Consider the following 12,242-nt stretch of genomic DNA (forward strand, 5'->3'; position numbering starts at 1 on the left):
TTCATATCTTTTTTGGACTTATTAAGGCATTGTTTAGTAAAATGCCCTTTTTGTCTGTAAATAAAACATTTGTCTAACTTCTTCACCTTTGAAGTTTATCGATTGAAGAATCTCATTAGTCATTTTTTAGCCTAAAGGTTTTGTGCTTATATTTGTGAAAATGATTCTTCTTCTTGCAGGAGTAGAATTCATGGTATTTACACTTAATCTTCAAATAAGGCTTTTCGTAGGTTGACTATAACTTTGGCTTTCCTTTGAGCATGGACTTCAGAAATTGTTGTTATTCACATAGCTTGTCTAGGGTAGACAAAGCTAGTTGGTAGATTTCTTTAAGAGATATTTGAGACATATCTCTTCATAAAGCATTGATCGCTCTATATAATTTTGGTTACAGTTCATTTGGCAAGGAGGCAATGAATGTATGCTTGAGATTAATACCATTTGCACCATTCAGCATATAGTATTTCTCAGGCATTCGTTGAAAGTATTTATGTAAGTCCTTCCAGTCTAGTAAATAACATTTCATTTCAAAAAACTTCTTTCTACTTTATCTATCAATAAGATTGAAATCATCAAGGAATTCCTTATGAATTGTGCTAAGGAATATAAAAGCATCAACACGAGATGCTTGAATTTTGTCATATTCACTCAAACTCTGAAACCATTCTCTAAGTTCCTAGTCATCCTTGAGAGAAACTTTGAAAGTATCTCTCTTATTGTCACATCTGTTTAGTCATTTGCAAATTAATCTAAGCACTAAATTGTGGTAGTCTTTCTCTCCATCTATGTGGAGGTAAATCATCAAAAGTAAACCAAGGACCAGAAGAGGTTTGGAGCTAGAGGCATGAGTTGCATGTTTAGTAGGCATTTCTTCCATGATTCCTAACTCATCATTAGGAGGACCTTCTACAATTGTCTTTGTACAAGTTTCATGTCAAGCCTATATTTGTAAAGAAGACCTTTTGAGGAGGAGATTGAGGTTGAACCATCATAATTTTTAATGAATCAAGCAAATTTTGTTCTTTATCAGAGTTTGTATACTTTATAGAGGTTTTAGAAGATATGGTTGAATCTGTACCTTCTTAGTTCAAATAGACTCGATTATATATAGCCTTTCTAATAGAAGCAATTGTTCTTGAAGGATTTGGGGGATCTTCAATCCCTTTGAGTTTATTAGTTATTGTTGAGCGTGGTTTAGGCTTTGGTGGTGATGGTGGAGGTGTTTTAATGGTCAATGGTTTTTATGATATTTTGGTGAAAGATAAGGAGGCTTGGTATTTTCACTACAAAAAAATTGACTTTCAATGTCACTGCTGAAAGTCAAAAAGTCACCGTTGAAAGTTTTTAGCAGCTTTTAGTGGTGACAAATGTCACCACAATGTCGCCGTGAGAGCTCTTGTCGCTGATTCAATCAGCAGCGATAATAAAAGTCACCACTAAAAGTTAAGAATCGACGGGGAAAGAAAATTTGTCGCAGCCAAACGATAGTCGCCACTGAAAGTTGAAAATCGGTGGTGATATTTTGTAGTCGTAAAAACCACACATCAGTGGCAACTATTTTGTCGTCGCTAAATGTTAAGTATCAGTGGCAACATTTGTCGCTGTAGAAGTTACCAATTAGCAGTGACTTTTTTGTCCTCATTGAAAAGTAATGTTGGTTCACTTACACATATGGCACCACATCACCATCCACGTGACGCCCCACCTTACGGCATGTGGCACCATGTCACCCTCCATATAGGGCCCCACCTCAAGCCATGTGGCACCATGTCACTCTCTATATGTCGCTCTCACCACACGCCACGTGGTGCCATGTCACCCTCCACATAGGGCCCCACCTCGCACCACGTGGTGCCACATCATCCTCCACATGTCGCCCCCATCTCACGCCACGTGGCACTATGTCACTCTCCATGTGTCACTCTCACCACACGCCACGTGGTGCCATGTCACCTTCCACATAGGGCCCCACCTCGTACCACGTGGTGCCATATCATCCTCCACATGTCGCCCCCATCTCACGCCACGTGGCACTATGTCACTCTCCATATGTCGCTCTCACAACACGCCACATGTCATCATGTCATCAATTTATATTTTCATTTTGAAAGTTGTCTCCTCTAAAGTTTGAACCCATGACCTTCTCTTTTTGTGTCCAACCATTTTGCCATTGAGCTGGAATGAACCTATAGTCTATTATTACATAATTAAATACACACACACACACACACACATTATTAAACTATACAAATGCACATATATATTAAATATTAAATATTATAAAATATCATTACTATCCTTAAACACTTTAATTTAATTCTTTTAATTTATAAAATTACAAGTTATATTATATATTTTGTTTAAAGTAAACTATAAATATAATTGATACAATATCATTTGTATTATTTATTTTAATTTGTTTACTTCTTGAGGTTGTTATATTATTTATTTTAATATTCATATTTATAATTATAATATAAAAAATATCTAAGAATAAATAGTAAAAATACTGATGATTATATATTAGTTTATAATTATTTATGTTTCTAAACTACATTAAGCTTTAAAGTTACTGGTATTAAATGTAGAATTTAAATTGAAAAATTAGATTAGATGAAATATCATTCTATGAATGAATAAATTTAAGTATCATATGTTTAATTATTATAAACAAATAGTGTTATTGACTTCTACATTGATCCGATGACTTATGCTTTCTCTCTCTTCTCTTCTATCTTGAATATTTAAGATTTTTTACTTATTATTTATAATTTTAAATTTAATTTGTTTTAGTTATTAATTAGTCAAAAAATATATATTAAAATTTTCATGCTTATTTTGGCCATTAAACATCTCAACTGGTTTTTGAATAAAATTATTTAAATAAATTTTAATTTATCTAACAGACTTCTAAAAATAAAAACATATCCAAACATAAATCATATTACATTTACTGACTTTTCTTCTAACCTTAGTTTGCTAACTTTGGTTGAATCTTAAACTTAGTTGTAAATTTTTTAATACAAACACACATGTAAAATAATATGATTTGGCTTAATTCTTTACTTTTTTTCATTAGCATTAAATAATACCTTAACCTTATCTTAAAGTTACAACTTAACCATGGAATATATTAAATGAAAACTCATTATGTTATTTTATATATTCATTATAAAATCTCAATAATACAATAAAATTAATATCTTAAAATGTTAAATATTAGATAAATAAAAATAAAAAAATTATGATGATAATACAAAATCAAACTTTCAACGGCGACATTCAAAGTTGCCGCTAAAAGTCTCATTTTAAGTGGCGACACTAAAAAGTCACCGCTAATTCTCAACTTTCAATGGTGACTTGTATGTTACCGCTGAAACTTATAACATAAGTTTTTTAAGAAAATTATAACATATTTTAAAATATGTTGACAATCAGCAGCAACATTAAAACGTCACTGCTGATTCTCAACTTTTAGCGGCGACTTGTATGTCGCCACTGAAACTTATAATATAATTTTTTTTTACAAATTATAACATATTTTAAAATATGTTGACAATCAGCGGTGACACTAAAGAGTTGTCGCTAATTCTCAACTTTCAGCGATGACATACAAGTCGTCGTTGAAACTTACAACATAAGTTTTTTAAATAAATTATAACATATTTTAAAATATATTGACAATCAACGGCAACACTAAAACATCACTGCTGATTCTCAACTTTCAGCAGCGACTTGTATGTCGTCGCTCAAACTTACAATATAATTTTTTTACAAATTATAACATATTTTAAAATATGTTAACAATTAACAGTGACACTAAAAAGTCACCGCCAATTCTCAACTTTTAGCGGCAACTTGTATGTCGCCACTGAAACTTACAACATAAGTTTTTTAAAAAATTGTAACATATTTTAAAATATGTTGGCAATTAGCGGCAATACTAAAAAGTCACCGCTAATTTTCAACTTTCAACAGCGACTTATATGTCGTCACTCAAAGTTACAACATATTTTTTTTACAAATTATAACATATTTTAAAATATGTTGATAATCAGTGGTGACACTAAGTGGCGATACTAAAAAGTCACCGTCGATTCTTAACTTTCAACAATGACTTGTATGTCACCGCTAAAACTTACAATAAGTTTTTTAAAAAAATTATAATATATTTTAATATATGTTGACAATCAGCGGTGACACTAAAAAGTCATCATTGATTCTCAACTTTTAGCGGCGACCTATATGTCACCGCTGAAACTTACAACATAATTTTTTTTACAAATTATAACATATTTTAAAATATGTTGACAATCAGCGGCGATAGTAAAAGTCACCGTTGAAAGTGTGACTTTCTGTGGCAACACGCACTTGTCGCCACTGAAAGTCTGACAATCAGTGGTGACTATATCTTGTCGCCGTAGAAAGTCACTATTTTAGCGGTGACTTCAAATGTTGCCGTAGAAAGTCACACTTTCAGAGGCACCTTTTACTATCGCCATTGAAAGTTGAGAATTATCGGCGACTATTTAGTGTTGTCGCTGAAAATCACCACTGAAAATCATTTTTTTTGTAGTGTCTTGAGATTTTGTATGAGAGGGGCTTTGATGAAAAAGTGATTTTTTTGAGTAGGTTACTGGTGACTTTAGTTTAAGAGTAGGTTTTTTTGAGCTTTTTTTAGAATAGGATAGTTCATTTAAAAAACTTAACAATAATTAGTCTCAGTTGGATAGGTCGGATGTATAGAGGTATAAGTGGGGAATTGTTTGGACAAGGTAGGATAGGTTGGATAAGACTTATAGATAGTCCTAAATTGGTCTTGGGTTAAGTTTTCTTTTATCTACTGTACTTGTCTTTTGACTTCAGAAATTTCCTTTTCTTTTCTAAAGTATTCAAGTCTATAATATCCTTCTTTGATAAATCCGTGAAGTTCTACATCCAGCTTCTGTTATAAATTCTTTACTTGGTCATCAATTTGATTAACCTGTAAAGACAAGTTTCCAATTGATGTTGTTAATTAGATGGTCAAGTTTTGAATCTATCCTATGTAAGACTCTATTTTGGCTGACAGTATTTTGAGACTGCTAGTTTAGAACTTATTTTACAGGTGTGATGGGCTTAAGAGTGCCTTGATGAGTTACTTTTGTCTATAGGATAACATGTCTGCTAGTAACCTTTGTCCTATCATCTGTTTTTCACTCAAAAGGAGGAAATTCTTCCTTGTAAGGTTGTATCATAATAATACAAGGCAAAACTTATACTTGTATAGTAGGAGTATTGGGATCACAAGTTTTGAAAGTGGTGAAATTATTGGTTCTGCTTTCTCTTAAGGGAGAAGATCTTTATGAATAAGTTCTTTAAGGAGTTTAAAGAGAGTACTTCTTTTTATGGGAGGATTTGGAGGTCCTACCCATTTTCTCTTTATAGGCTATTCAAGGCCATGATCATCATCATCATCCTTAGGCAAAGTTTGTATCTGCATGGGGATCTAGGATGCTTAGGCTTCTTAGATCTTCTTCATTAGAGTCATTCAGAGATAATAATCACAACCTGAATCTCACATTTTGGGCACAATCCTAGATAAAATGTTTGATGTTGTGAGATATATAAACTGGCTTAGCATTTAACATGAACCACTCTATTGGAGGATTACCTTTGCGTCCAATAAAGGTTGGAGTTATGGACAAGATTCTTTAAGAGATCATATTTGGATCTTGAGTTCCTAGTCTTTTAAAGATAAACTTAATAGTATCATCCTAAATTTTGTAGAGTTTAGGGGGTTCTATTATGTGTACCTCTCTTTAGACACTATGAAACCATTTCTCATAATTGTTGTTCCATTGTAGATGCATCATTTTTGCAAGTTCTTCTATAGGCAGATGTCTTGGAATCTGAATGATTAATAAGCTGCTAGGGTTATTAGCAACCATATACAGGGTATCTTCAGTTGCATTAGGAAGGTTGATATCTAAAGAGTGATCCTGTAATATGAAAATCATTTGGTGGTGCAAGGTAGCCATAATAGCATCTAATTGTTGTTTAGCTCCATAGATTTGGATATAAACTTTTAGTCTCTGCAAAAGTGTTGGATCTATAAGTTTGATGTTGAAATTAAGGGCTATGGTAAGAACCAGGCTCCTATTGTTAAGAGTAGTCAATATGGCACTAATTAAAGCATTACCATATGACTTGTAGGTGGAATCTAGTAAAGCAACCTTAGCAGTGGCTGCTATACCTTTTCTTCCATGAAAAGTAAGAATAAGGTGGATGGCTCCTACATAAAGGTGAGTATAACCTTAAGCGATCCATCCATCAAACAAGGGGCTATGCAATCTTAAGAGTGATATATTGTTCAATTGTGGTTGCTTGAATACTACACTGACCAAGATTAGAGGTTTGGACGATTCTTTTGATTGAGGATATTAGGTGTGGATTAAAGATCTAATTCCTCAAGTAAAAGCATTTCCTCTATGATAGAGTTTATAAGGATTAAGAAAAGGAAGTTCTGTAGCTGGGACACGAGCATTTTGGAACAACGAAATGCTGAATAAAATTTTCTATTTTTTTAGAGAGTACCTATTTTACAAATGATGGTAAACGATCAAAGGAAAAGGCTGAAGTAAGATTAATAAGTTCAATAGAAGTAGAGGTTTTTGGGTTGTCACTCATGATATCTATATTCTTCTTACTTATTTTTCATCAATAATATCTTGCTCCTGTCAAGAAGCCACGCGAGTGGGACTCATGTGCCTAGTCCTAGAGATCCTAGTGTCTTAGTGCTACAAGGTATTGATCTAGGTGAGGCTCCTCAATGCCTCTTCTGGGCAAATCTAGGTTGCTTTAAGATCCTCAACCCCTTAGCACCTCAACTCACGAATCTCTAAGCATAGTAACATGGGCTCACATATATGGATTGTTCGTCGAATTCTTTTTGATACATAGGTTCCTCAGAGAGATAAGTGCAGAGCATACTTAAATCTAAGTATGGCAAAAACAAGATATTAAAGAATCAAGCTTTCAGGAGAGAGAAATAGTTTAGAGAGACATGATTGAGAAACACATAGGTTTTATTTCCAAAGGAGTTCTCTTGTAAACTTTTTTTGGACCAAAATATTTTTAAACTTTTGCACAAGAAAACAAGCTGTAAAGGAAGCAAGACTTCTCATAACCTTAAGATGTCTAGTAAATTATGCCAGACTTCTTGTAAATTTCTAGGATCCAAATGTTTTAATCCTTGTGAAGGATTTTGTTTTTGATAAATAAAGAAAGACCTATTGTAAAGTTAGCATGACCTTTTATAAAAAAAAAATGTTCGTTTAGAAATGCAATTAAAATGATATTAATCATTGTACGAAATGCGTCGGGGGTACCTATCAATGTCGATGGGGGTTGAATTAAATTAAAAAAAAGGGATATTCTTTAAGTAAATTTGTAAATTCAAATTGTTTAAAATAAAAAATATTACGTTGTAAAAACTCCTTATTTAGATTCGAGAATATATACATATACGTTCAAATTTACATTGAGCACGGAATCATATATAAGTGTATGATCTCTCAAAAGTAAAAACCACTATTAATTGGCTCACAGACACCTTCCTATGCTTTCTAAAATGTTTCTTTATGCTTTTTACTCCGGAAAATAAATTTCGATAGCGACTTCCATTGAATTGGTTTTTGTTTTATCATTTTGAAAAATCTTTTGCCTTTTGTGCACCCCATTTCCGATGTGATATCGACATTTCTTTTTGTACCAAGTGTCGGATACATCATATTAAAAAAGAGACCGAAATGTAAGTGAATGTTGCTTAAACTCAACTAGAATAATATTAAAATCATTTTTTATTCAGTTTGAGGGTGAGCTTGACTGAGCATAACACAACACTGGTTAAAGGAGAGGCACATGTAAGCCAAATTGACTAGTGTCTAGTGCAATTTTTACAGCAGGTGGTTGGCCACTACCTAAGTTTGTTGTCAATTCTGTCCGCATAGACCTCGGATTTCGCTACAAACATATCATGCATGTCACTGTTCATGTGTGCTATAGTCAAACCTTTTCTTTATCATTTTTATGAGATCAACACTTCTCGTAAATATCATGTTACGAAAATTATAATATTATGTATTAAAATAATAGAAAATTGATGGCTTGTATAAACTATAAAGGCTTGATTTAGATAAGGGAAAATGAGAGAAAAATACGGACGAGAGAATAGAAGGGAAGAAAATTTTTAAAATAGTAAATTTTATTATGTTTGAAATTCTTTTCCTTATGTTGTCTAATGGGAATTTGAATTTGAGTTAAATCTCTCATTTGGATAAATGCATGAAAATTTGTGCATAAACCCAAATCTATTTCTTATTATATGATTTCTCTATAATTACAAATTAGAGTTATTTGATGTTACAGCTACTTTAATCTTCATGTTTTCTTTGTATTGTTATTATCGGTGTTTCTGTTGCTCTCACCTCTTATCTAAACTCTATTTTTCACCTCTTTTTTTTTAATTAAAGAATAAGGACAAACTCATGACTCTCAACTTCTATTTTTACTTCAAACGTCAACTTGTTTATCTTCTTTCTTTGAAGTTTTGTACACTATTTAAATAAATAGTTTTAAATACATAAATTTTAAATATAAGATTTTAAATTTTAAATTCAAATTCATCAATCTAAATGCTATGTTATAATATTCTTTTTTCTCTAATTTTCTTTTTCATATCTAAGTCAAGGGTAAAAGAAATGAAAGAGAATGAGAGATCTCGAATGATGTGATATCATTGAATTGAATCATAGGTTTTTTTTGAAGCATCTCAAAATACAAAACATATGAAAGTTATAGTTAACAAGTAAAGAATGATTCAAGAGCTCATAAAGAATAAATATGGATCGAACTATTAATTTGATCAGAATTCAAGTATAAATACTAATGGATCTCAGAATAAATTTGGGTGGAACTGCAATACCCCATGTTGTTTAACTTTATTGGAGATGAAGTGATAAGAAGTAAAAAGTGTAGAAGGTACATAAGAAAAAGTAGGGACACAGTCACATGAATATAAAGCAATAAGTGATAAAGAAAGTTGCCATTTTGATAGTGCAAAATGTAGTACGTCACTCCTCTTCTCTGGATTGGATCTTTAAAGTCAGACCTTGTGGGTCTCACCAAATTGCAATATTGATTCTCATGTCATTGCCAATAAATAGCATTCATAATCACTCTCTCTCCTACTACGAACTTTTTTGTCTTTTGTTTAAACCCTAACTTCAATTTATATATGCCACTTCCTTCTCTCTTTGATAATTGACTTTCATTAGCATAGTTTAACAGTTTTAAAATGATTCAATTACAGAATATATCTTTTAAACCTCATAAGGTAACAAACGTAATCCATTGCACAACAATGCTGTTCGTCTTAAATGCTGTGGTATAATTAATCGCTATTCAACAAATCCACAATCATTAACTCCAGATATTATTATTGGAGTTACAAAAATCTGAACATAATAAATAATCTACTATTATTTACTGGTTATGAATAGGGTAAATGAGCAAATTTGCTCCTAAAATGGTGCAGTTTGACCCTTATGCCAATAACAAAAGTTAACTTTGATTTCTAGTTAATTAAAAAATGATCTCAAAAATTATAAAAAAAAGACCCAAAATTTTAGTAAAGAATCTAAAAATTATCGGCAAGAATCCAAAAAATTATAGAAAATGACCAAGAAATTTCCTGGGTCATTGTCTATAATTTTTGAGGTTTTTTTCTCAACTATTTGTTAAAATTAACTTGTATTAATGGCAGGAGCAAAATTGCACTATTTTCAAAAGTTGAAAGGGAATATTGTAGAAAAAAAATAGTTTAGGGTTCCAAATGTTTCTAGACTTATAATTTAGCAACTAATTTGCTCATTTACCCTTGTAAATATTGCAGCTTATATTAGATTCTGTGCAACATACAATGGTTCCACTTAAATAAGATAATGATTGTAACATCTTGGATTTTAATTCTTAGTTAATTAGGGAGAGAATCAAGTTTAATTTGTTAAATGGAGTTAGAGGATGATTAAGGAGGGCTAAGATAATGTGGTAATAGAGAGCTAATAGATGCTTTGGCTTGTGATTTCAACCTTAGGATTGAGTCTAGAGTGAAGTAGGGCTACCCAAATATCAAAAAAGTGAGAAATACAAAGGGAAATGGCTTTGTACCAAATGCTATGGCACACGGACCAATCAAAACACAAAGATCCCTCTCTATACTACATATTGTAGTGTGTGGTATAGGTAGCATGGTACACGGTTTTATATAGAAATAAGATGCAAAATTGATACAAAAAACATAGGAAATGAAATAGAAAATGAGGAGGACAAGGAGAGCTCTGCTAGGGCTTCAACTTTAAGAAGGTTTAAGGCATTTAAAAGCTATCAAACTCTAAAAGAAAGTTTCCTAACATTTTCTACTTCCTTTTGAACTCATTTTTCTTGAATTTATGGTTAACGTTTGTATTTGAGTTGATATTTAGTTTATATAGGTTATGAGTCCAAACCTATTGACTCAGATAGAGTTAATGAGAGTTGTTTAAGTACTTAAAACTTAAAAATTAAGGGTTTACATGTTTTGGTGGTTATGAGTGCATTAATGGCCGAAAATGACATTTATTATGATAGTTATACTTGGTTGGGGGACCATTAATGACAATGTAAGACTTTTATGAAGTTATTGGGAGCTAAAGAGAGTTAATATACCTAATGGATAAGACTAAATGTGAGAAATAAGAGTATTGGGTATTTTAGAAGTGAAAATTATGAGAGTTAGAAATGTATATTTGGTAACATTGATGAGCATGGACTTGATTAGTTGTAGATCAATAATCTAGGCATCATATTTGGCTTGGAGGTCAAACTTGAAAGCAAATATTGAGGGGTAAACCTTTAACTTCTCAAAGGTTTGAGGTAATTGAGAAAAACCTATTATATATAATTGTATGTTAATTGAATTGTATTTTGAAATGATTGATGTAATATGGTTGAAATTTTATGAGACTATAATCATGTGCCAAACATGCGATATGTGAACGTGGTATATTTGAAAATACCCTAATTATATTTTCAAATAAAAGTTGAATTGTGAATGTTGGTTTTATGATAGTGTAACGATATGAGGAATATGTGATATGTGACTTGATGAATGTGTGCTGTAAAGGAAGTTATGTTTGGGTAAAAAGGTAATTGTATGTGATAAGAGATAACATACATTGATGCTCTCATGTGCTAATTGTTCAATTAATTTGAAACTAATAAGCTTTTAGCGTGAATTACAAGTATGTGAAATAGTTTGTGAACATGAGATATTACGTGATCATTTGGTGGGAATTTGCTTAGGAAGAGGAGTAGATAAAAATCTATGTGATATTTATGGCTACCTTCCAATGCACGAAGGCTAAGCCTTATCTTACTATTTATTGGGGGATTGTCTAATAGTTTGTCTAAAGATTAAAACCTAACAATCTCACTTGTTTATCAAGGAGATTAACTAAGAGTATACGACACCTTAGAGATTTGATAGTAAGGGAAACTGTGGTTTGAGAGTGAGTGTTATGATCTTTGACTGGGTCACACCTTACAATTGGTGTACTTAGAAAGTCTAGTCACAAGAACAAAACCCTAATTGATATTATAGATCATGCATATATGTGTAATCGACGTGTCACATGGTTGTTAAATTTGTGACAAGTCATGATAGTTAAATAAGCCATTGTCATATGATAGTTTGTATTGTGGCAATGTACTTCACTATTATTGATTGGATTGTTGTGACATGGTTGTTTGTATTATAACAACGTGTCTTATGATGTGAACATGTGAAAAATGTAAAAGAGCTAACTTGTCAAATTACAACTTGTATTGCATGTAATCTCAAATGTTTGTGTATTTGACTCCCACATATGTGTCTATATCAATTGATATGCAATTGCATATAATAGATATACTTTGGTTACTGAGTGATTATACTCATCCTTTTCTTTCAATATTTTACAAGCTCTAGTTCCGGTATAAAAAGGAAAAAAGCTTCAGAGGCTTAGGAATCTAAGATTCACTCTGTAAAGCCTCTTGCCTATATTTTTTTTGTGTAATAGATAATATATTGCTAATTAGGATACATTTTATTTATACTTGCTTTATATTGTTATTGATGAATTTGAGATGTATTTTGGGTCCTGGAATGTTGTATGAAAGTTGTT

The sequence above is a fragment of the Prosopis cineraria genome, unplaced genomic scaffold, assembly GCF_029017545.1.
Source record: "Prosopis cineraria cultivar Desert tree isolate PC_DT_omini unplaced genomic scaffold, ASM2901754v1 PC1, whole genome shotgun sequence".
Lineage (NCBI taxonomy): Eukaryota > Viridiplantae > Streptophyta > Magnoliopsida > Fabales > Fabaceae > Prosopis > Prosopis cineraria.